The 22,920-nt window shown below is 39.5% G+C and overlaps 1 pseudogene; it reads right to left on the bottom strand.

Annotated features, from left to right (window-relative positions):
* Nucleotides 1–1,083: 1,083 nt before the first annotated feature.
* Nucleotides 1,084–19,668, bottom strand: LOC132494150 (transmembrane protein 59-like; annotated as a pseudogene).
* Nucleotides 19,669–22,920: the final 3,252 nt, after the last annotated feature.

Raw genomic sequence — 22,920 nt, 5'->3', positions numbered from 1 at the left:
GCCGCAAAAAAAAAAAAAAAAAAAAAAAAAATGATGAAAGGAAACAAGAGCAGAGATGTTGGTCTTAGTAGCTAAAGATGATTTCCCGTGGGACTTTCACCAAAGGCATGCTCCTACAAACAGGAGATTCCAGTTTTGGACTACATAGTACAATTTACACATGTAGTAATACTGAAGAGCCCTCTTTGAATAAAGCTCAAATTCTGTTTCCAAACTTCTGATTCTTTTCTGGTTATTTTTTGAGAAAAAGGTACAAAGAAAAAGGATAACACACGCACTGCCATGCCTTTCTCTACTCCTGCTCAAGGCAAGGCTGGCAGGCATTTTTGGTTGCACATCTAAACACATCTCTTCCTTTCTTGCTAACAGGATTCCAAATGGGTTTGAGTGATAAGATGCCCAGCCACATGATATTTATTGGTCTGGGAGTTGGAGATGTAGGCAAGTTTGAGAGGGATATGCTGAGAATAATTTCCCTTCCTGATCAAAGGGAGCCATGTAAGTACAAACCCATTTTGCCCATGCCTTTTATTTATTTATTTTTTGGTCAGAATGCTGTTGTGTATCCAGCTGTGGCACCAATCTCACAGCCACATGGAGAGTAGTTGCCAACCCAGCAATGGTGACAGAAAAGTTGGGAGAAGTCTTTGGTAGCACTGCTGAATGGCCACTTCAGTGCTGGCCCATCCTACCTCTAGACTTCTGATTTGGTGAGATGGTAAGTACCTGTTTTTTTTTTAACTTTATTTGCATTTAATATTGATTTTTAAGGCCTATATCCAATGAAACCTTTTTTTTTTTTTTTTTTTTTTTTGCGGTACGTGGGCCTCTCACTGTTGTGGCCTCTCCCATTGCGGAGCACAGGCTCCGGACATGCAGGCTCAGTGGCCATGGCTCACGGGCCTAGCCGCTCTGCGGCACGTGGGATCTTCCCAGACTGGGGCACGAACCCGTGTCCCCTGCATCGGCAGGCAGACTCTCAACCCCTGCGCCACCAGGGAAGCCCCCAATGAAACCATTTTAAAAAGCACTATGTGGAATGGAAATTTAGATGTCTATTACACTTTTCTTTAAAAAAAAACCTTAAATTTCTGAATGAGCAAGATTCATTTTTGCAGGTAGAGGCCCTGCTTCTTCATGATCTTCACCTTTAGATCTAACAACCACAAAAGCAGAAGCTGGGTATCTGCTTAGCTTTTGTTCATTCACAAATTTCAAGTCACCACAGATACTCAGCTTCTCAGAGGGAACATACTGCTCTGCAGCTGTAGCCACAGTTGCACAACAAATCCAGAGCAATACCATCAAGGAGAGGACAAGAGTCATGGTTAAAATCCACCCAGAATAAGAGAGAGGCATCTTAAAAAGTCATCACCTTCTCTGTCTTCAAGATAGTTCCTTTGTGCTTGTGAACTTCTCGTTTGAAGATCTGAGGACATTTTGCTTAGCGACGGTTCTTTCAAAATTTTAGACTCCTGCTCCAACTGTGGTGCATCCTGGATTTCTGGCTTCGACTGGAATATAATTATTTTTCCATCATCAGCTTGAAGACAAAAAGTCCACGAAGAGGTTATGAAGCTCTGTGCAGAGTCCAGAGCCTTTTATTATTTATTTATTTATTTATTTTTAAGAAAAACAGAAACTTATTTCTCACAATTCTGGAGGCTGGAAGTCTGAGATTAGGGTGCCAGCATGGTCAAATGAGAGCTCCCTTCTAGGTCACAGACTTCTCACTGTATCTTTACATGGTGGGAGGGGCTGGGGAGTTCTGTGGGGTCTCATAAGAATACTAATCCCATTCATGAGGGCCCCACCCTCAAGACTAAAGCACCTATCAAGGGCCCTACCTCCTAATACCATCATATTGGACATTCTTTTTTTTTAACTTTTTATTTTATATTGGAGTATAGTTCATTAACAATGTTGTGTTAGTTTCATGTGAACAGCAAAGTGATTATTGAAGATCTTGTTTATTCAGGAGCAGGCCTTCTCACAGGTAAACTTGGTGTACCTTTTTGATTTTGGGGGTGAGTTGGGGCATCATTTTGGTGGATTTGTGCTAGGATGTAGTGGGATAGAGCTGGACTAAGGAGACGTGGGCATCTGAAGCCTCCAGGTGAGAAAAAAATCTCTGCATGAAGGCAAGTTAATTTTCAGGAAGCTTAGGGATTCAAAGTCAAAGAAAAACCATAACCTTTAAGTAGGCTTAGAATGAAAGATAAAACACAAAAGATCAGAAGTTTCTTATGGGAGAGCAGAAGCAAGAGTATGGGTCAAGTGAGAGAATTAAGTGTATTTCCATGAAAAGGATAGGGTGTCCAAGGCTGGTAGCTATTGGATCCCTTCCTGCCCCCTAAGGAGTGTGTGATCCTGGCTTAAAAGCACAACATCATAGAGATAAATGAGTCCTTTTTCTAATATCCCAGCATCTTTTCAATTCCCCTTTCCCTAAACTCTGAACCACGGAAGGCATCTTGTGTTAAGAATGGATTTGTAGGTCTCTGAATAAAAAGTTGTGGTTTTCTACAGAATAGTTCCTATTCTAAAATCACCAGCCAAAGCAACATTCTGTTCAGAAAGTGGTAAAAATACGATTAGGGACTTTTCATATATGTTGCTTTGTATAGTCAAGTTAAGAAGCCTTTCCTGAGAGCCTTTTAAGAGCTTGGCACTGGATCAGTTATCATCTTTCAGGAATAACAGTGTCATATTGTACAAGAACCTTGTAAAATCCATGCAAAAATATAGCAAAGGGCACACTTTTTCTTTTCAGCTAGCTTTTCTCTTTAAAAGCAACCTCTATTTATCAAAATCAGTAACATCTCTTTCTCTAATACATCATGAAATACCTATCTATGATGTTTCTCTTCCAACATGCAGACATCAATAAAGGGTTGGCCAGCCTCTCTCAAGGAGAGTATTACAACATTCACTTGGAAACAATTATATATATATATATATATATATATATATATATATTTCATAGTCATTTGTCAAAGCTTCCTAAAACATCTGAATTTATGCAATAGCTACTGTATCAGTCAGGATTATTAAGTGGAAGCAACAGTAATAACTCTCATTTGAGCAGAACATTTGTTGAAAAGTTATTGAGCAGCTCTCAGAATCTCTGAAAATGGTTAGAATCTATGTAGCCAAGGACAATGCCCTGAATGACACTGAACTTGTCTGGTCTAGACATCACTGCACTCTCTTGGTCATGGGCACCACAGTATACTATGCAGACACCATCAACACTGGTCCATGGCACTAGCTTTGGATACATGGTGTAGGTTACTACTGATTCAGCCTTACCACTGACGCCACCCTCTGGAGAATAGACTCTACGCAGTTACCGTCTTTTGCATTACTAACATATGATTCAAAGAGCAGCATGGGTGCCTGTGATTGGAGGAGACTGGGTTACATCCCTGAGCCTCAACTGCAAGGAAAGCCAGGAAAATGAGAATTTGGAATTTTCTATTTATTTAGTAGGAAATTATATTTGTCTCATTGGCTAGGAATTTCTGAAATGAGTATAGAGGGAAGCATGTGGTCATGTCTGTAGAAATTTTTTTACTGTTATTCTCTGGCTGGAGTGTGAGGTTTCTATTGACATACAGTGGGTAGAGGCCAGAGATGCTGCTAAACAGCCTACAGTGCACAGGACAGGTCATGACAACAGAGAATTATCAGTAGTGTCTTTGTTGAGAAATACTGCCCTTAATAGAAAAGGATTGCAAATACACATGGCCAAATGAATGACAAATAATCAGGCAGTAGATGGTTTGCAACCTTGGGAGTTTGGTTCGAAACCTGGGTAAAATTTGCAACTGGCCCCTGTACAGAGAGGGAAAGGAGAGGTTGAAAAAAGAGGCAGACCACTCCATATTGGTAGGTGGCACATTTAATAAGCAAGGAAAGTTACATACAAGACTTGTCTTAGAGGGCCACAAAATGAGTAGATCTCTGCATCTACCCACTAGAATCTTGGAAGTTTATATAGAGGCCTTGATAAGTTCAGTCACGTATTCAGTCCAGATGGTCTCAACTACACATTGCTCTCTCAAGTCTGTTTCCTTAAAATTGCTCCCACTATGAGAACAGTGGGCAGAACATACATTTCAAGGAAAGGAGAGGAGATAAAGAACTTCTGATTGCCCAGGTCTAGCTTGTGGGTCAGCCAGCGATCACGTCCTCTGGATGAACTCCTCTAACAGCAGTGACCAAAGCTCTTTTCTTTTCTTCTTTATTTGGTTTGTTTTTGAAGTTTCCATGCTTTGCTTCAATTATACTTTTCTATATTTTGTGAGAGAAGACACATATGAAGCAGATGCAATAGATTCACTATCAACAAGGAAACATCTCAGAGAAGTCAATAACTAACCTGAGATAACACAGATAGTACATGACAGAATCATGACTGAAACACATAAAGGATTTCAAAGCTCATGTCCGTTCCACTCTGCCATGCTTTTTTCTATTGTTATCTGGGACCACAGGCAACACATTTATGACAAGGTTTTTATGCTTTTGTAGAAAGTATAGATATAGCACACAACAAAATGGGAGTAAGTCCTAATTTCATTGATGTGCTATAACCATCTGAGTTGATAGTGTACTCAACCTCCATCCCACTCCTCCAGATTACTCAGGGATCTTTCCAAACTGTTTCCAGAAGAACTTAAGACAAATGGAACCGGCAGTGATACATGTCTAATTAAATGAGTAGTTTTTACTCTCTCCTCAGGACAGGGCCCAGAAAGTAGAAGGATACGAAAGCAGCGGTGACATTCCTGAATGGGGGTGTAGGAATATTACCCTCTCTCCTCTTTCCTCTCTCCACATTATGCTGTATCTGCTCCACACTGGCCTCCAAGGCAATAATATTTTCTGCTGAGCACAGCACTAGGGGTAGAGGATGTTCTCTACAGCTCCAGAGAAATCCGCTGCAGCCTGGGGCAAGCACTTGCATCAGCCCTAGTTGCAAGGTCTGGAGCAGGGAATTCAGATCTAGCCATGCACTTCAGATGTGCCTGCAAAAACAAGCAGAGGATCCTTTGGAAACCCTTTTCTTATATAATTTGTGTCAATTAGCCTTTGGCTTTGACACTAGCTATGAAGTCCATATAACATAGTGTATTGTTTTTGAGCAACCATCTTCAGGTGGCAGAAGAAATTTTCCAATCCTCCAGCCTCCAGGGAGCATATCTGAATTCTGGCTCCAGAGACGAGGAGAGAGAACATAATCTTTGGACAAGAGTAAGCACTTGGATTTCTGGTCATACCTGGGGAAGCCTTCAGTAAGTTACAGACAATAGACTTTTTGATAAGATGAGAATGTGTGAATGCAAAGGTTGTGTTTCAGGAGATTTATTTACATACTAAATTATACAGCAGGTTATTTCAGTTCTCATATGTTAGTGCACTTAATTATCCAAAAAGTCCTATGAGAAAAAGATACTGTGTCATTCTGATTTCCAGTTTACAGAAGATATGGCTGAGGACTGGAGATATTAAATTATATGGCATTATTACATAGTAAGTAGTAGAGTTGTACCCAGGTCCATATAACTCTAAATCCTGGGGTCTTCAATACAACATTTAGGCTGCAAATCAGCCTTTGCTTTTCTTCTTATAGGTGAGAGTATCACCAAGTTTTTGTCTTTCCACATTTTGCCATTTCACCTATGCATTATGGAAATGATCAATAGCATGGGCTTTGCAGCTTCTCCATCTACAAGGGGGCACCCTTAAAACTCTGGGAAAAGACCTAATACATTAATAGAGGGAAAAAATCCATACTCCCGATCCTCCATCCTCCATCCTCCTCACTCCCACCAAAACTAGTGTTTTTTTCAAAGTAAAGGTCATGACCTTTTAAAGGATCTTTAAACTAATTTAGTGTTCCAAAACCAGCCTTAAAAAAGGAACTGGCTAAAACACAAGATATGAGAGCACATCAATCATATCCAGTAAGGGTAATATTATGTGAAAAGTTTTTCCATTTTTGTAATATATAATGAGGGTTATTGTAAATATAAGTTGCATTTCTTACTGTGGGCCACATGGGCAACAAGCCACCAGATGTGCTTGGAAGCTACAGTGAGACCCACTCTAGAACAGCACAAATCACTACAACATTACTTGAGCTGAGGAGGGTGGGATGGCTGGAGTGAAGAAACTTTGTCATGGAGTCCAATACTTCAAAAGTATAGTGGTTGGGGAAAATAAACACACACATGCACACTCCTTCTCATCTAGTTCTTCTTGTCCTTTATCAGCTCTTCCCAGACTTTGTGCATTTTAAAGATCACAAACCATATGACTATCTCCCATCTCCCTGACCAAGGCCTGAAAGGATAAAAGAAGTTATTACAGGACCGTGGACAGAGTCAGATAAGATCCTTATCTCAACTGGAACAAATGCCTTTGACCAAGAGACATAGATTACTTGAAAAGAGACAGCTAGTGAAATCAACACCATGATCTTATGTTCTTGCTCTTTTTGAGCAACTGCTGGGGCTGCCCCTTGGGTGAATCCAAATGGAAGCCAGAGGGTGCCGAAAGCTCTGATTTAGTCCATACAAATCAGCTTATAAAGGCAGAGATCAAGAAGGAGATGGGTGGAGGGTAGACTGGATGAAGAAATGGTGACTGTCTAGTGTGGATGTGACTGCACACACACACATATACACATGCATACAAACTTAATGAAAATTGACTCCCTGCCAGTCATTAGTGCAAAATTGACTCCTTGGCTGCAATAAGGGAATTTTTTTAATTATTAGTGGAGCTAGACTAGGTGAAAAGTTTCTTTTATTAAAATTTAGACTCATTGCAATTAGTTATAGCTCTAAATCAGCCAGGTAGAAAAATTGATACATAAGCTAATTTACTTCTAGAAATTTGCGAATAATTGTATCAGATGAGATTGCAGAACAAAAATCCCAGTAGTCTCCCAGGAGACAATTTTTGTAATGACATTATTAAGGCTGGCAGTCACTGGGAACAAGGGACTAGAGGAAATGATCAGAAATATAATAGCTCTCTAGCCCTTCAGCACAGATTCTTTTCACAGCAAACCATACCTTTTGCAGAGGCTGACACTACATTTCTATTCCACATATTAACTTTACTGATCTACAGTGGGTCTAGCTGTATAGTGAACCATTGAATTCTTATCATGAGGAGCAGTCCAGCTAATATAAATGCACTTCCAAGGGATTCAAGCACGTAATCCCTAAGGCTGACAAAAATGTGTTCCTTTGTGGATAACATGTATATATAGCTTCAGGTTTGCATTGGAGTAGGTTTTCAAGGTTTTTGCTAAAGGGACCTAAATTTCAGAAGTTACATAATTAAAGTGAATTTGATTTCATCCCTGAAGGTTTTAACATTTTCAGATTTTGAAAATGCCCATTAATAGATGTGCAAATAACAAGGGGATTGTGCAAGAAGTGAAATAACTGACATTGCCCCTGTCTTTTAGGATGTTAGGGTCAGCTTGGTGGCTTGTTTGTTTGAGATGGCTGTACTGTAGGGTATCAGCTTCCTGAAACCATGCCCCGGGAATCTCTTGGGGGGACACTGCACCTAGGAGAAAAAGAAATTTCAGCTCTGCCTTCTAGCACAGACTCCCAGCTCTCAGGTAATATGAACATCTCTCCTGACTCCAGTCCCTGAAGGACATAACCCTTTTTGTTAAAACCAACAGCACAATACCTAGTCAGAGACAGGGAAGGAATTGTTTGACCCTAGAGGACCTGATAGGAAAGTTCAAAAGAGAGGAAACAGGCATATTTTAGAATAACACCTCAGCTTCCCAAGATCAATTTTCTTAGTTCATTCAGGCTGATATAACAAAATACCACAGGCTGGATAGCTTCGAAACAACACAAATTTATTTCTCACAGTTTTGGAAGCTGGAAGTCTGAGATCAAACATCTATTATGTTAAGTCATTATTTGTTGGGGTTTCAGCTGTTTATAGCTAAATAAATTCTTAACTTTCCATCAGTCTCTTAAGAGAGAAAGATCATTCTTCAAGTGATTAGGGGATTTAAAAAATCACAAAAGGATGATCATACACCCAAAATGGTCACTTGTACTAACTGTAAGAAACATTTCACTGATAAATATCAATGCAAATGACAATTCCTATTAAAGATTGTGCATGTGTGTATGCACACACATTGAAGGCTGTCTCAACCTCTCCCCGTTGATAAAAGATGACTATAGTAAGATCCTTGCCCAGGTATATTTTGGAAATTTAATTGATATGTGCATTTTTTGAATTAATGAGATGGTAACAAATAGAACTAGAATTTACTGAAACAAGTTAGAAATATCCAAGAAACCAGTTGGATCCTTGATGAGGAAGTAGGTAGAGGCATAATCCCTGGGTTTCTGGGAATGGAGACAGAAAATCTAAAAATAATGTAATATTAGACATGGATTTGAGGGTTACTTGTTTGTACAACCGTGTATCATGCCCTTGGCCCTCGTGATACATAACACAGTGAGAGACTTAGTCTGCTTGGGTTATAAAGTCATTTGAGTAATATAATTTTAATTAATTATATGTAAAAGTATATAATTTAATTAATTATGCCATTTCATTGACCTGTGCTAATGGCAAAAGCACCATTTCCCAAATAATAAATTAGTAATATAATGAATTATTGGACTATTTCTTTTTTTAATTGTTATTTTTAAATTATATATATTTGATTTACAATGTGTGATTAGACTATTTCAATCATTAGTTATTTCAAATTATTTCTCTAACTTTTATTTACATTTTTGTTTTTTAATTAACAACGAATGGCATATCTGCCAAGGATGTCTTAACTCTGTGTAGCTCAGATACTGCTAAGAATAACTGGGAATATGGAGAGAGGAATGATTCTCTTTAAGTACGGTTTGTGCCTTTTGTTTTGCCTTCTATCTGCAAACATGAGTATGTTCACAGGTAAGTATGCTTTTTCTACAGAATGAGTATGTGAAACCTACATCCCATGGCTCATGCCATCTTTACTTTGCCATTGTCTACCAAAGCTGTACTGTAAGGCTACCTTTTTGGTTTTGCCCAGTAGAAACTCAGGTAGAGTATTCTGGTATTTATTGGTATTCTGGTAACAAATGGCTAATGGAAATTGAATGCTTGAATGATAGTATTCTATTCCTTTAAGTGGTTTTAGTCGTTCACATCTTCAGTGTTTTAATGTAAAGCAGGAGAACAACAAAAAATGGAAAGAGGGAGAGAAAAATGAATTAATCAGGAGGGAGAGAGCCAGTTTTATTCCTTCATGAGTAAGTAAACTTGGGAAACATATGAAACTGAGCTTCAATATCCTCATCTGAGAAATGGAGAATATAATACTTCAGAGAGAATGGCTGTTTAGAACAATTAATATCATGTGCGCAAGATGGAAAACTCACAACGGGTACTCAATAATTATTCATGTCCTTTCTCTTATGAGAGGATCAAAGCTAACACAGGCAGACAGTACTTAATCTCCTTTGGTTTCAGCTTCTTCAGCTGCAGGAGGGCATATTCTAGGTGACCTAAAGTGACCCCATGCTCAGATTCGCCAGGCAGTATATGACCAGGCCTGAGACTATGGAACTTTTTCTATTCCAGATCTAAAGTTTCTTTTAAAGCTTTACCATTTCTTGGTTTGCATGACTAACACAACTTCTGGGAATATAAATGATTAAAGTGTAAGTCATGGTGATAATTTATGTCAGCAGCTACAGCAGTGATAACTAGAGAAAGAGAGGGAGAGAGGGAAAGAAAATGAGTAACACTGGACAATTAGAAAGGGGATTCTGAAATTTTCACTGAGTTCTCATGTCCTTTCTTCATGAATGTACAGATACATTTAATTGCAATCTTCTCTGTATTTTAATCTTTTTATTTCAGAAACCTTGGCTAATCTTTGTATATCACTTTCTATTTCCATAGGTGTAAGAGTCTCTTCACAAAGTTGTGGGAATGGATATTCTTTTCTTTTTTTGTGTGTGTGGTACGCAGGCCTCTCACTGTTGTGGTCTCTCCCATTGTGGAGCACAGGCTCCGGATGCGCAGGCTTAGCGGCCCTGGCTCACGGGCCCAGCTGCTCCGCGGCATGTGGGATCTTCCCGGACCGGGGCTCAAACCCGTGTCCCCTGCATTGACAGGTGGATTCTCAAACACTGTGCCACCAGGGAAGCCCTAAACATATACTTTATAAATTTTAACTTTTTTGGCATCTTTTTTTTTTTACATCTTTATTGGAGTATAATTGCTTAACAATGGTGTGTTAGTTTCTCCTTTATAACAAAATGAATCAGTTATACATATACATATGTTCCCATATCCCCTCCCTCTTGTGTCTCCCTGCCACCCTCCCTATCCCACCCCTCCATGCGGTCAAAAAGCACCGAGCTGATCTCCCTGTGCTATGCGGCTGCTTCCCACTATCTATCTACTTTACGTTTGGTAGTATATGTATGTCCATGCCTCTCTCCCACTTCGTCACAGCCTACCCTTCCCCCTCCCCATATCCTCAAGTCCATTCTCTAGTAGGTCTGTGTCTTTATTCCTGTCTTGCCCCTATGTTCTTCAGGACATTTTTTTTTCTTAAATTCCATATATATGTGTCAGCATACAGTATTTGTCTTTCTCTTTCTGACTTACTTCACTCTGTATGACAGACTCTAGGTCCATCCACCTCATTACAAATAGCTCAGTTTCATTTCTTTTTATGGCTGAGTAATATTCCATTGTATATATGTGCCACATCTTCTTTATCCATTCATCCGATGACGGACACTTAGGTTGTTTCCATCTCCGGGCTATTGTAAGTAGGGCTGCTATGAACATTTTGGTACATGACTATTTTGAATTATGGTTTTCTCAGGGTATATGCCCAGTAGTGGGATTGCTGGGTCATATGGTAGTTCTATTTGTAGTTTTTTAAGGAACCTCCATACTGTTCTCCATAGCGGCTGTACCAATTCACATTCCCACCAGCAGTGCAAGAGTGTTCCCTTTTCTCCACACCCTCTCCAGCATTTATTGTTTCTAGATTTTTTGATGATGGCCATTCTGACTGGTGTGAGATGATATCTCATTGTAGTTTTGATTTGCATTTCTCTAATGATTAATGTTGTTGAGCATCCTTTCATGTGTTTGTTGGCAGTCTGTATATCTTCTGTGGAGAAATGTCTATTTAGGTCTTCTAACAATTTTTGGATTAGGTTGTTTGTTTTTTTTGTTATTGAGCTGCATGAGCTGCTTATAAATTTTGGATATTAATCCTTTGTCAGTTGCTTCATTTGCAAATATTTTCTCCCATTCTGAGGGTTGTCTTTTGGTCTTGTTTATGGTTTCCTTTGATGTGCAAAAGCTTTTAAGTTTCATTAGGTCCCATGTGTTTATTTTTGTCTTTATTTCCATTTCTCTAGGACATGGGTCAAAAAGGATCTTGCTGTGATTTGTGGCATAGAGTGTTCTGCCTATGTTTTCCTCTAAGAGTTTGATAGTTTCTGGCCTTACATTTAGGTCTTTAATCCATTTTGAGCTTATTTTTGTGTATGGTGTTAGGGACTGATCTAATCTCATACTTTTACATGTCCCTGTCCAGTTTTCCCAGCACCACTTATTGAAGAGACTGTCCTTTCTCCACTGCCTCCTTTATCAAAGATAAGGTGACCATATGTCTGTGGGTTTATCTCTGGGCTTTCTATCCTGTTCCATTGATCTATCTTTCTGTTTTTGTGCCAGTACCATACTGTCTTAATTACTGTAGCTTTGTAGTATAGTCTGAAGTCAGGGAGCCTGATTCCTCCAGCTCCACTTTTCGTTCTCAAGATTGCTTTGGCTATTCGAGGTCTTTTGTGTTTCCATACAAATTGTGAAATTTTTTGTTCTAGTTCTGTGAAAAATGCCAGTGGTAGTTTGATAGGGATTGCATTGAATCTGTAGATTGCTTTGGGTAGTAGAGTCATTTTTACAATGTTGATTCTTCAAATCCAAGAACATGGTATATCTCTCCATCTATTTGTATCATCTTTAATTTAGTTCATCAGTGTCTTATAATTTTCTGCATACAGGTCTTTTGTCTCCTTGGGTAGGTTTATTCCTAAATATTTATTCTTTTTGTTGCAATGGTAAATAGGAGTGTTTTCTTGATTTCACTTTCAGATTTTTCATCATTAGTGTACAGGAATGCCAGAGATTTCTGTGCATTAATTTTGTATCTTGCTACTTTACCAAATTCATTGATTAGCTCTAGTAGTTTTCTGGTAGCATCTTTAGGATTCTCTATGTATAGTATCATGTCATCTGCAAACAGTGACAGCTTTACTTCTGCTTTTCTGATTTGGATGCTTTTTATTTCCTTTTCTTCTCTGATTGCTGTGGCTAAAACTTCCAAAACTATGTTGAATAAGAGTGGTGAGAGTGGGCAACCTTGTCTTGTTCCTGATCTTAGTGGAAATGGTTTCAGTTTGTCACCATTGAGGACGATTTTGGCTGTGTGTTTGTCATATATGGCCTTTATTATGTTGAGGAAAGTTCCCTCTATGCCTACTTTCTGCAGGGTTTTTATCATAAATGGGTGTTGAATTTTATAGAAAGCTTTCTCTGCATCTATTGAGATGATCATATGCTTTTTCTCCTTCAATTTGTTAATATGGTGTATCACGTTGATTGATTTGCATATATTGAAGAATCCTTGCATTCCTGGAATAAACCCCACTTGATCATGGTGTATGATCCTTTTAATGTGCTGTTGGGTTCTGTTTGCTAGTATTTTGTTGAGGATTTTTGCATCTATGTTCATCAGTGATATTGGCCTGTAGTTTTCTTTCTTTGTGACATCCTTGTCTGGTTTTGGTATCAAGGTGATGGTGGCCTTGTAGAATGAGTTTGGGAGTGTTTCTCCCTCTGCTATATTTTGGAAGAGTTTGAGAAGGATAGGTGTTAGCTCTTCTCTAAATGCTTGATAGAATTCGCCTGTGAAGCCATCTGGTCCTGGGCTTTTGTTTGTTGGAAGATTTTTTATCACAGTTTCAATTTCAGTGCTTGTGATTGGTCTGTTCATATTTTCTATTTCTTCCTGATTCAGTCTTGGCAGGTTGTGCATTTCTAAGAATTTGTCCATTTCTTCCAGATTGTCCATTTTATTGGCATAGAGTTGCTTGTAGTAATCTCTCATGATCTTTTGTATTTCTGCAGTGTCAGTTGTTACTTCTCCTTTTTCATTTCTAATTCTATTGATTTGAGTCTTCTCCCTTTTTTTCTTGATGAGTCTGGCTAATGGTTTATCAATTTTGTTTATCTTCTCAAAGAACCAGCTTTTAGTTTTATTGATCTTTGCTATCATTTCCTTCATTTCTTTTTCATTTATTTCTGATCTGATCTTTATGATTTCTTTCCTTCTGCTAACTTTGGGGTTTTTTTGTTCTCCTTTCTCTAATTGCTTTAGGTGCAGGGTCAGGTTGATTTCTCAAGATGTTTCCTGTTTCTTAAGGTGGGATTGTACTGCTATAAACTTCCCCCTTAGAACTGCTTTTGCTGCATCCCATAGGTTTTGCGTCATCGTGTCTCCATTGTCATTTGTTTCTAGGTATTTTTTTAATTTCCTCTTTGATTTCTTCAGTGATCACTTCACTATTGTGTATTGTTTAGCCTCCATGTGTTTGTATTTTTTACAGATCTTTTCCTGTAATTGATATCTAGTCTCATAGCATTGTGGTCAGAAAAGATATTTCATACATTTTCAATATTCTTAAGTTTACCAAGGCTTGATTTGTGACCCAAGATATGATCTATCCTGGAGAATGTTCCATGAGCACTTGAGAAAAATGTGTATTCTGTTGTTTTTGGATGGAATGTCCTATAAATATCAATTAAGTCCATCTTGTTTAATGAATCATTTAAAGCTTTTGTTTCCTTATTTATGTTTCCTTATTTATTTTCATTTTGGACGATCTGTCCATTGGTGAAAGTGGGGTGTTAAAGTCCCCTACTACGATTTCCCCTTTTATGGCTGTTAGTATTTGCCTTATGTATTGAGGTGCTCCTATGTTGGGTGCATAAATATTTACAATTGTTATATCTTCTTCTTGGATCGATCCCTTGATCATTATGTAGTGTCCTTCTTTGTCTCTTCTAGTAGTCTTTATTTTAAAGTCTATTTTGTCTGATATGAGAATTGCTACTCCAGCTTTCTTTTGGTTTCCATTTGCATGGAATATCTTTTTCCATCCCCTTATTTTCAGTCTGTATGTGTCTCTAGGTCTGAAGTGGGTCTCTTGTAGACAGCATATATATGGGTCTTGTTTTTGTATCCATTCAGCCAATCTGTGTCTTTTGGTGGGAGCATTTAGTCCATTTACATTTAAGGTAATTATCAATATGTATGTTCCTATTCCCATTTTCTTAATTGTTTTTGGTTCATTATTGTAGGTCTTTTCCTTCTGTTGTGTTTCTTGCCTAGAGAAGTTCCTTTAGCATTTGTTGTAAAGCTGGTTTGGTGGTGCTGAACTCTGAGCTTTTGCTTGTCTGTAAACCTTTTAATTTCTCCATCAAATCTGAATGAGAGCCTTGCTGGGTAGAGTAGTGTTGGTTGCAGGTTTTTCTCCTTCATCACTTTAAATATGTCCTGCCTGTCCCTTCTGACTTGCAGAGTTTCTGCTGAAAGATCAGCTGTTAACCTTATGGGGATTCCCTTGTGTGTTATTTGTTGTTTTTCCCTTGCTGCTTTTAATATGTTTTCTTTGTAGTTAATTTTTGACAGTTTGATTAATATGTGTCTTGGCGTATTTCTCCTTGGATTTATTCTGTATGGGACTCTCTGTGCCTCCTGGACTTGACTGACTATTTCCTTTCCCATATCAGGGAAATTTTCAACTATAATCTCTTCAAATATTTTCTCAGTTCCTTTCTTTTTCTCTTCTTCTTCTGGAACCCCTATAATTCGAATGTTGGTGTGTTTAATGTTTTCCCAGAGGTCTCTGAGACTGTCTTCAGTTCTTTTCATTCTTTTTTCTTTCTTCTGCTCTGCAGTAGTTATTTCCACTATTTTATCTTCCACATCACTTATCCGTTCTTCTGCCTCAGTTATTCTGCTATTGATCCCATCTAGAGTATTTTTCATTTCATTTATTGTGTTTTTAATCATTGCTTGATTCATCTTTAGTTCTCCTAGGTCCTTGTTAACTGTTTCTTGCATTTTGTCTATTCTATTTCCAAGATTTTGGATCATCTTTACTATCATTATTCTGAATTGTTTTTCAGGTAGACTGCCTATTTCCTCTTCATTTGTTAGGTCTGGTGGGTTTTTATCTTGCTCCTTCTCCTGCTGTGTGTTTTTCTGTCTTCTCATTTTGCTTATCTTACTGTGTTTGGGGTCTCCTTTTTGCAGGCTGCAGGTTCGTAGTTCCTGTTGTTTTTGGTGTCTGTCCCCAGTGGCTAAGGTTGGTTCAGTGGGTTGTGTAGGCTTCCTGGTGGAGGGGACTAGTGTCTGTGTTCTGGTGGATGAGGCTGGATCTTGTCGTTCTGGTGAGCAGGTCCACATCTGGTGGTGTGTTTTGGGGTGTCTGTGGACTTTTTATAATTTTAGGCAGCTTCTCTGCTAATGGATGGCATTGTGTTCCTGTCTTGCTAGTTGTTTGGCATAGGGTGTCCAGCACTGTAGCTTTCTGGTCGTTGAGTGAAGCTAGGTGCTGGTGTTGAGATGGAGATCTCTGGAAGATTTTCGCCGTTTGATATTATGTGGAGCTGGGAGGTCTCTTGTGGACCAGTGTCCTGAAGTTGGCTCTCCCACCTCAGAGGCACAGCACTGACTCCTGGCTCCTCAATTTGGGATGATTCATTGTCTATTCATGTATTCCACAGATGCAGGGTACATCAAGTTGATTGTGGAGCTTTAATCCACTGCTTCTGAGGCTGCTGGGAGAGATATCCCTTTCTCTTCTTTGTTCTCACAGCTCCCGGGTCTCAGCTTTGGATTTGGCCCCGCCTCTCTCTGTAGGTCACCAGAGGGCCTCTTTTCTTCACTCAGACAGGACAGGGTTAAAGGAGCAGCCGCTTCGGGGACTCTGGCTCACTCAGGCCGGGAGGGAGGGAGGGGCATGGAGTGCGGGGTGAGCCTGTGGTGGAAGAGGCCGGCGTGACGTTGTACCAGCCCAAGGCGCACCATGCGTTCTCTCAGGGAAGCCGTCCCTGGATCCCGGGACCCCGCCAGTGACAGGCTGCACAGGCTCCCCAGAAGGGTGGCATGGACAGTGACCTGTGCTCACACACAGGCCTCTTGGCGGCGGCAGCAGCCCCAGCGTCCCACGCCCGTCTCTGGAGTCTGCGCTTTCAGCCGCGGCTCACGCCCATCTCTGGAGCTCCTCCAAGCAGCGCTCTTACTCCCCTCTCCTCCTGCACCAGGAAACAAAGAGGGAAGAAAAAGTCTCTTGCCTCTTCGGCAGCTCCAGACTTTTTCCCGGACTCCCTCCCAGCTAGCCGTGGTGCACTAACCCCTTCAGGCTTTGTTCACTTCGCCAGCCCCAGTCCTGTCCCTGCACTCCGACTGAAGCCGGAGCCTCAGCTCCCAGTGCCGCCCGCCCCGGCGGATGAGCAGACAAGCCTCTCGGGCTGGTGAGTGCTGGTTGGCACTGATCCTCTGTGCAGGAATCTCTCTGCTTTGCCCTACCCAGGTACGTGGGGAGTTTCTTGCCTTTTGGGAGGTCTGAGGTCTTCTGCCAGCATTCAGTAGGTGTTCTGTAGGAGTTGTTCCACGTGTAGCTATATTTCTGGTGTATCTGTGGGGAGGAAGGTGATCTCCGCGTCTTACTCTTCCGCCATCTTCCCCGGAAGTCCCCCTTTTTTGGCATCTTGAGACTTAAAATAGCTCCCAAATTTTCAGTTTTGTGTTACATAATGTTCCAGGTTAGAATGGAATCAACATTTGACATTATCCTATTTAAAAAAAAAGAAATCACTGCTCTCATTTGTAATAACATGTCCCCCAAAAGATGTTTTTTTTCTTGTTGTTTTGTTTCTGTTTTACCTGAATGGATCAAGCCATTTTCTTGATGACTTCAGGAAAGAGACCATAGAAGCTATAACTGATGTTCTGTATGTACAAATCTCTGTTAAGAATAACACACACACACACACACACACACACACACACACAAGATATTTAATAATTTTGTTTTTCTTTAACTGAAAAAAGTTACATGACAGGAATAGGGTTCGCAGATTAGAGTATGACAAATATTTGAAACATCTGGGACATACTTAAACTAAAAAATTATTCATTGCTAACTTTATTTGCTGAATCTGACAACCCTAGTCAAAAGGAAATTTGTGATCTTGAAATTAATGAATGAACAATCTCTTTCAGTAAACTCAGATATTTGAAATTTAAGTACACAAATTAAACCAGCCTTTCTATGTTTTAATTATAATTTCTTACAATTCTTCCTGCCTTCCCCCTACTGCTCAGTGAAGAGTTTTTTAAAAAAGGAAGTGTATTCAAGAAGAGCCTTTGTTTTGTAAGAGTATTTAATAGTTAAGAAAAAGCAAATAATTTGAGACCACATGGCATTTACAATGTAAAAATTAAATGTGTTGCAGTCCAGTGAATAGCAAATTATAGAATGTGTCTCTAAAACTATGAAAAAACTGTCTTTTCTCTCAACTTTATTTTAAATATATACATTTTCAGAAGTAATATCATGCCATCATCTTTAATTTCATTCTGTAATTTTATAAATATAAAGTATATTTACACTTCCTTTAGAATGTGTCTCTTCATAACTACTTCCTTTATTTTCCCTCATTGCTCTAATCATGAATCCTTTTCCTTTACAGTAATTCCCCTATGAACAAATGAGCTCTATTCTGAGAGCAAGTTCATAAGTCCAATTTGTTTGTAAGTCCAACAAAGTTAGCCTAGGTACCCAACTAACACAATCGGCTATAGAGTACTGTACTGTTATAGGTTTATAATACTTTTCACACAAATAATACATAAAAAACAAACAAACAAAAAATAAAGAAAACATTTTAAATTTTATAGTACTGTACCTTGAAAAGTACAGTAGTCCAGTACAACAGCTGGCATACAGGGGCTGGCATTGAGTGAACAGGCAAGAAGAGTTACTGAATGGAGGAGGGAGAGGAGGTGGGAGATGGTAGAGCTGAAGGATCTTCAGCAATAGGAGATGGAGGGCAAGCTGCAATTTCACTCATGCCTGACGTCGATGGCACAGGATCTGGTTCCTTGTTGGATTCAATTCTCTCTACTCCCTTCGAAAAATGATTCAGTGATGTCTGGGTAGCAGCTCTTTTTTTCTCATCATAGATGACACAATAGTACTGGATTGCATTCTGAATGGCAGCTGCAACCTTCGTGTACTGTTCTGTGTTTGCATCCTGTGCCTCAAAAACTAGCAGTGCCTCCTCAGATAAAGAAAATCCCCTTGCCATTTCCTGCATTGTGAATCTCTCTGGTTCTTCAGTTACTTCTTCTTCCTCTTGTCCCTCTTCATCCTTTCTCTGGGCCTGCAATTCCATCAGGTCCTCATTAGTAAGCCCCTAGTGTTGCACAGCAAGGAGTTCAATGAAGTCGTCCTCTTGCAGATCTACCTCCAGCTTCTCGCTGAGGGTCACTAAGTTGCTGTAGATCTCTTTGGACTCCTCATCTACTTTCTCAAATCCACAAAAATCGTGAACAAACTGTGGCTAAAGTTTCTTCCAAACCCCACTCATGGTGACGGCCATAACGTCACACTAAGCAAAGTCAATGTTTTTATGGCCTTGAAGATGTTATAGTCCTTCCAAAATTGTTACAAGGTTGTTCCTGATTCATCACTCGCTTTTACTGCCTGACCAAAAGTGTGATGTAAATAATATTTCTTGAAAGTCGCTATAACTCCCTGATCCATAGGTTAGATGAGCAACATAGTTTTCAGTGGCAGATGAACTACTTTGGGATGAAAGTCATCTAGGAATTGGGGGTGGCCCAGAGCACTGTTTAGCAGCAAAAGAATGTTGAATGGGACATCCTTCTCTCCAAGCAATATTTCTCTACCTCTAGGATAAAGTGGTGGAAAAACCAGTCCTGGAAAATGGCCTGTGCAACCCAGGCTTTGGGGTTACTCTTCCACACAACAGAAAGAAAGCCCTTGGTTATGTTTATAAGGGCTCTTGGGTTCTCTGAATGATCAACTAAGAGAGGCTTCAGCTTCATATCCCTGGAAGCATTGCCACCAAACAACAGAGTTAGCCTATCCTTTGCTGCTTTATAGCTTGGCATCAACTTTTCCTCCTTACTGATGTAACTTCGGTCTGGCATCCTCTTCCAGTGCAGTTCTGTCTCATCCACATTAAAATCCTGCTCAGGTAAATATCTGCTGCCTCCCTACTTACTTTTACATTGTGAAGTTTGGCTCTAGCCTTGAACCAATGAAACCAGCCATGGCTGGCATTTTAAAATGTGTCCCCTGATTCTTCACCGTGTTTCTTCTTCAAGTCTTCATAAAGCCTTTTGGCTTTCTCTTGCATCAGCCTTAAGCTGAGCAGGTCTCGACACCAATGTGGATCCTGCATCCACACATTGAGACGTTTCTTCATCTCCTCCGTCACTTTTCCACACTTCTTCCATATTATTATCGACATCATCAGCACAACAGACTTCACATGTTCCATGATTTTGTCCTTGTTCTTTAGAATTATGCCGATGGTTGATTCATGTTATAAGAACGAGCAACGTCTACCATCTTTTCGCCTCACTCCACTCTCTCAATTATTTTCACTTTTGTTCCATCGTAATCACATGTGCTTCTAAGCAGTGCCAGCTACATCACCGCTGCTTTTATGTTTGCTTCCAGACATCCTGGGCTTGAAATAAACATACTGTTCTACTGTACTCTATACAGTACTGTACAGTAAAGTACACAAAAGCACAAGGACTCATAGAGGATGCATGTATGTGACAATGTACAGCAGACACATGAACTAACTTATGTTGATTGGACACGTGAATGTACATTTGCATCTTTGAAAGTTCACAACTTGAAGGTTCGTATGTAGGGGACTTAGTCTATTTGGATTAACCTTCCTTCCTACCTTTATGCTTTTAGCCTCTTCTTTCTCAAGTATATTCTTTTAAATTACTGTAGTTAATCTTCTTGAAGACATATTTATCATTCTCCTTCTCCAACTCATAATCTTCAGTGGTATCCTAGGTCCTTCTTAGCTTCTCTTCAAATTATACCATCTTCCAAACAATATTGACTTTTTAGTACTCAACCAATATTATTTCCAGTTGCTCCACAAGACACATTATTCCTTCCTGCAGTGCTGGTTTTAATCTCCATTCAGTTCCATATCTAGTGTAGGTGTCATGGTTCAGGAGCCCCTGGCTGAAGGACTGTTTGAGATCTTGCAGCATCTGCTGAAGAACATGAATAAACAAACAACATTAGGAATTAGCAGGAAGGTATGAGAATAGAATCTATTTGTGATCTTTTTAGTCTACTTACTTCAAGTAAATTGACTTGTCTTTCTGTCTTCACTCAGGATTTTGTTCATTTCTTCCATGACCACTCTTCTCACCTTTCTAGACTCTACTGATAATATCCTAGAACAAAGTTTGAATTTTCATTTTTCCTTTCCTAGTGCTCCTCTCTTTTCAGTAAATTCTAATAAGGCTTGCAACTTGTAACAATCAACTCAAAGTTTAATAATGTTAAATACTTCCCTCTCCTCTGTCTCCACCTACTCTATCCCTTGATAGTTTCCTTTGTCCTTAGTTCCAGCTCTTACCACTTTTCTTGCTGTCATCCTAAACAGAACAGCGCTTTTTTGTTTGTTTGTTTGTATGGAATCACTCTACAAAACTTAAAGAAAAATATTACAATTATATGACACTCTCAGTACATAGAGTTGTGCTGTGGTCCCTGATGCACTGTTTTGAGATGTCTGAGATGGTAACTAGAAGGTAACTAGATAACTGACCTTCCAGTGACAAACACTTTTATTTATTCTTTAAGAAATATTTATTAATGATCTTCTTTTTTTTCTATTTAGATCTTCTTTATTTTCTCTTTGCAATCTTTTTTAGTGAGCAGGTCATTCACATCTATCATTAAATATATTCATTAATATTTTGATGTTATTGTAAATGAGGATGTTTTAACATTTGGTCTTCTAATTGCCCATTGCTAGTATAGAACTATAATTGAAATAAAATGCAAAATGATTGGAAAGAAAAAATTTAGTCATTATTGCAGATGACATGACCATGTCTAGAAAACCCAAGAGGATCTTCAAAAGGCCACAAATTACTGGAACTAGTAAGTGAATTTAATAAGGATACAGGATATAAGGTCAATATAAAAATTAATTATTAATGATCTTCTGTTGTCAGGCTCTTTGGATTTATCAGCAAAGAAAACAGACAACCATATATGCACTTTGGTGATTAAAGGTAGTGTAGCTCACCGACCAGCTGTGGCTCTCCCTGGAGTACTCTCATCTCCAAGTAGCAATATTTACTTGTTCAGGGAATGCAATCAGAGCCCTGTTGATACAAATAGACTTGTGTATCTGAAGGTCACAAGCATGGGTGATACCAATTTACCCTGTCTTACTCCCTACACATCAATGCTCAATGTGTATTTCAAGATAGAGTCCAGTGAGATGCAGTAGTAACGTTATCTTTTTGTATCAGAGTGGAAACTACATAGTCAGAGAGGTTAATGAGCCCAAGTTCATTTTGCCACTTCTGTCATATTGGACATTTAGACCCAGGTCTGCTAACTCAAAATTGCATACACTTTTTCCTCAGTTGTTTACCCTTTCCAGACAACTATGTTTTGAGCTGTTCATTTTTTGATTTATCTATTTAGTTTTATCTTTCTAAATATGTTATAAAGCTGGCAAGGACAGGGATTGTGTCACACATTTTTACACGATTCATAGATACTTTTTGACAGATGAGAATATAGCAGCTCCTCTTGAGTACATATGATTATCCTGATCTTGGAGAGGCAGCAGTGAGTGGTGGCATGAAGCGAGATCTTGATTCCCTGCCCAGGAATTGAACCTGGGTAGTCTGGATGAAAACCAGGAATCCTAGCCACCATACCCCCTGGCTCTTGCCCCCAGTGAAAAATGTATTTCTCACAGAGGCAAAACTGTAAAAACAGGTACAAAATTTATTATTAGGGACATAGCACAACAATAAGTGGTAGAGCTCACAGAGGACAGTTTATTCAGTTAAGATAGAAGCAAGGCAGAGATGCAGACCTGGAGAGAAAGAGTGTGGGCGTCCTCCCCAAGAGGAGGAGTGAAGTAAAGAGGCGGTTAAATCATTTATATAGGGCAGTTCTTCCAGGTCTTTGTTTACCTTTGGCCAATTATCTGGTTTCTTTTTCCACACCTGACCTGCCTTAGGACCCTGCCCAACATGCGTGCGCAACTTTTTTCAAGATGGATTACAGCCCAGAGGTCTATGGGACAGCCTTAGCATCACATACTATGGGGTGGTGCCCCCTCCTCTTGATCCCCAAGGAGACTTTCTGCACATGTGCAATGTTTTCCTTGTCCCAAGGATGGGAAATGTATGACCTCTTGATCTTTTAACAGGGTCTAACCCCTCTCTGTCCCTGCCATAAGTGTCCAATGTCTGGTTATCTACCCTATTCCTGTTGTTTCTTATATCGAAGTGCAGATCTTGAAATATAGACAGGAGTCTGGTCATAAATATGTAGTCCGGAGACCATTTGTCTCTTGCCTCAGGAAATGTAAACAGGGGGCTGGTAATGAATGTCTGGCTTGGTGCCCATCTTCTTCTCACCTCAGGAAGTGTGAACAGGAGGCAAGTTGTAAATGTCTAGCCTGGAGCCCATCTATCTCTTTAAAAAT

This window comes from Mesoplodon densirostris, chromosome 7 (assembly GCF_025265405.1).
Source record: "Mesoplodon densirostris isolate mMesDen1 chromosome 7, mMesDen1 primary haplotype, whole genome shotgun sequence".
NCBI classification, from domain to species: Eukaryota; Metazoa; Chordata; class Mammalia; order Artiodactyla; family Ziphiidae; genus Mesoplodon; species Mesoplodon densirostris.
Note: the sequence above shows the minus strand (reverse complement) of the source record. Positions and strands in the feature narration are given on the sequence as shown.